Genomic DNA, 4,328 nt, shown 5'->3' on the forward strand with positions numbered 1-4,328 from the left:
AGAATGCGATTACAAAAATTTACCATGCTAGATGTGCAAGATTGAGATTGTTAATGAATCATGGAATTCTTGAAGATATTCGTTAGTTGATTGAAGCAAAGGTCTGATTATCAGGTGAGTCCTCTAACTCCTTCATTTCACATATGCCTGGAACAGGTAAAAACACTTTTGCAAAGAAACGTCGTGCAAAACGACTAGAAGTCTGTCATCGATGTGCTAGATGGACTTGTAATACACAATCTCGTTCTTTAGGAATGGTATCTATAAACCATGAAGATAAAATACAATTCATTAAGGATGGCCTAAGTAAGGAGTCTTTAGATAATCTTCTATGGATTCTTGAGATGCATCCTAGTGGAGATGTGCATCGTGCAATTCATAATTTATGGCCACTATTTCATAAAGAACATGATCGACTTAGTCTTGGGAATCTGACTAAAAAAGACCCTATTTGCCAGTTTTTAAGAAAACTGGATGGGAAGCCTATCCCCGACCTATAGAGGGCGTTTAAGTCATTCTTGGACGTAAAACCAAGGGAAGATGTGAGCCACAATCACAACTACCTGTACATACACATGCTTTTTCAAAAGTAAATAAATAAATAAATAAAGAGAGAGAGAGTGTGAGACTCCAGCTGGGCTACATATAGGTGTTATGATTGCCTTTCTAATTTCTCATCTATAAAACCCTCTCTTCCTTCCTTTCATTTCTACTCAACCCATACATTCAACAAATACAGAAGTGTGTAGAAATGGCAAGTTCCTCAAGTCATCAAATAAGAAATATTTGTGTTTTCGGTGGATCTAGTCCTGGGAAAGAAAAGGAGTTTTTAGAATCAGCAAATCATCTTGGTCAGGTGCTAGCTGAGAGAAAGATTCATTTAGTGTATGGGGGAGGCAGTCTTGGGTTAATGGGAGGTGTGTCAATAGCTGCATTTTTAGGAGGTAGTCAAGTTTTGGGGGTCGTCCCTGAAGCTTTGGCACAAGGGGACATCATTGGAAAAACAATTGGAGAGGAACTTCAGGTCTCCACAATGTCGGCTCGAATGAATGCAATGTTTAACCATGCTGATGCTTTCATTGCTTTACCAGGTGGTCTAGGCACATTGGAAGAGATCTTTCATATTTCCTCTTGGGCTCAATTGCACATTCACCATAAACCCATAGGTTTGTTAAATGTTAATGGTTATTATGATAAGTTGTTGTCTTTTCTTGATCATGCTGTGGAACAGGAATTTCTAACATCTTCTGCACGACAAATCATAATCTCTGCTACTACTGCTGAACAATTGATTGACCAACTACAATCTTTCATTCCTGTGATTGATCCTTCCATGAGTCGCATAAATTGGTCATCTAAGGAAAGCCGTAAAAAGCTTAGATTGGATTTGAGCCTTCATTTGTGAATTTTTGTGTCTTTTGGTTTTATTATTATGTTTTGTTATTTCTTATTTTTGTTTCAGTGTGTTTCAGGTTTTGTCAGTGTTCGTTATTTCAGGTGATATCTTTTATACTCTATCTTTCTACCTTAGAACATTGAGGACAATGTCTCGTTTTGGTTGGGGGGAGAGGGTAGTAGTTGATAAAAAAAAAAATTGTTTTTCATTTCATAAAGCATGTGCATAATTGTTGTTACTAGGATGGCAGAGTAAAGGAGTTCTTTTGTTAAAGTGACTCTTGAGACGCATCTTAGTAACCATTCTTAACAAGGTCTATTATAATACTTCCTGAAATATTCAGGTTTACAAACTCTCGTATTGTTACCACTTAATTCTGCTCATATACTTATTTAACATGTATTCTTAAACCTTAATTTACACACACACACTTTAACATATGATTGTGGGTTGCATATTGGATTATTACATTATTTATGTTCTTTTGTTAAAGGTAACAACTAAGGGAAAGGGATTGTATATAATTAAAAAGAAAAAAAAAAAAAAAAAAAAAAAAAAAAAAAAAAAAAAAAAAAAAAAAAAAAAAAAAAAAGAAAAAAAAAATGATGATAATAAAAATGTAGATAAGTTTGGTTTCGTAGCCTCCCTAACCTAAGCAATTAAGCCCGAAGGGGTGTTTTAACACCTAATACCCTAAAGTCAACTGACTTGGGAGCTATTGGCCCAACGCTTGTTACATGGGTTGAGGAGAAAAGCTTAAAGGAATCAAACATTGCACTATCTACATATCAGTATCTGCGACCCGAGTTACTAAGCTCGTAGGGGTGTCTTAACACCTAATGCCCTAATACCAACTGGTCTGGGAGTCATTAGCTGAAAGCTCATTACATGGGTTAAAGATGCATGATATTTTTAAATTATATGTATATACATTAAAAAAAAAAGACAAAAATAATAATCCCAACCCAAGGAAGTCCATTTTCATTAAAAGATAAAACTAAAACATGGCTATAAAATTTGAGACCATGATCCATTCATGCTTGGGATGAAATGCTATAATAGTTTTTAAAGAAGTTTTTCCCATCTTAGAGAACAAACTCTTTTAAAAGATAAATCACCACATTCACTCAAAAACAAGGAGAAACATTTTACCAATATTGAGATAGGTATTGAGACTTGCTTAATACTTGCCCCCATCATGGTTTTGAAACATGGAGATTGGTTTCATATTTTTATGAAGGGTATTAACCTAGAGATAGGCAAATGGTTGAATTGATGTGCAATGGAACTTTTGAGACCCTGATGAAGTAATGTAGTACTTACATTTGTTAGCTGAAAATGCTCAAAATTAGGACACCGCAGGTACTTATAAGACATCGAGTGAAACTCAACCTCATACATGTAGTGTAGGTATGTAGAACTATGGAAAAGATCATGACTTCCAAGTCAAGTTTGCATCTTTAGCTAGAAAAGTCAAGGCATTAGAATTGAAAAAGAGTGGTTAATTAAAATCTACTGAAAACATTGTGTGTCAAATATGTGAAACAAATGAACATTCAACCAATGACTGTCCAACGTTGCCTTGTTTTAAGGAATGTCTCCATGAATAAACCCATGCTTTAAACATTTTTCAAAGGCCCAACCACAACACATACTAACAAACATAGAACTCTGGTTGGAGAAATCACCTAAAGTTTAGTTGGAATAGTGATAATAACAATGCACAAACTTCACAACCATCATTTCAAGCACATCATAATTTTTAAAATTCTCATGGATATGCATCTTCTTATGCTCCACTTCCTAGAAGAAATCTTGAGGAAACATTACATGCATTTATTGAAAAGCAAGAGACAATCAATACTCAACTTGCTCAATGCATGATAGATTTTAAAGATACTCTTGCAAAATTGACATCTGCTCTTAGTTTCCAAGAGAAAGGTAAGTTTCCATCTCAACCACAATAAAATTTCAAGGGGCAATACAATGCAAATGTAAGTAGTTCCGGAAGCAACACATAGATCAAGTCAAATCAGTCACTACTCTTCGTAGTGGTAAGGTTATTGAAAAACCCACTCTTGAACCTTGTGAGAAAGATGATAAGTTAATCTTTGAGGTTAAGGAAGGGGTTGAATATGAAAATTGCAAAGAAAAGACTGATTCCCCACCAACATTACCATTTTCTCATGCCATAACCAAACAAAGAAAAGTCAATCACAACTCTAAAATCTTTGAAACTTTCAAATAGGTAAGGATCAATATACCTTTGCTAGATGTTATTAAACAAGTTTCTTCCTTTGCTAAATTTTTAAAAGATCTATGCACTGTGAAGAGGGAACTAAATGTGAAAAAGAAGGCTTTTCAGCCGAACAAGTAAATGCCATTATTTAGAACACTAATGCTTTGAAATATAAAGACCCTGATTGTCCTACAATTTCTTACTTTATTAGAGAATATAAAATTAAGAGAACCTTACTTGATCTTGAAGTTAGCGTGAATTTACTTCCATATTCAGTTTTTCAGAGTCTCAATCTAGGTGAGTTAAAATCAACTTTTGTAACTCTCTTACTTGCCAATAGATTTGTAAAAACGTCTAGAGGAATAGTTGAAGATGTGTTAGTACAAATTGATAAATTCATTTATCATGTGGATTTTATTGTCTTGGACACACAACTTGTTAAAGCATGTAATTTATTTTTTGTTATTTTAGGACATCCGTTTATTGCAACTTCTAATGCATTGATTAATTATAGGAATGAACTAATGAAGCTATCATTTGGAAACATGACATTGGAGATGAATATTTTCAACATTTGCAAGCAACTTGGAGATGATAATGAATTACAAGAAGTAGATCATATTGAGGAATTAGTTTATGATTAACTTGAATCTACTTTAAGTAAAAATGAGTTGGATGAATTTGAAGATTTGC

This window comes from Populus euphratica, unplaced genomic scaffold (genome assembly GCF_000495115.2).
Source record: "Populus euphratica unplaced genomic scaffold, PopEup_1.0 scaffold894.1, whole genome shotgun sequence".
Classification (NCBI taxonomy): domain Eukaryota; kingdom Viridiplantae; phylum Streptophyta; class Magnoliopsida; order Malpighiales; family Salicaceae; genus Populus; species Populus euphratica.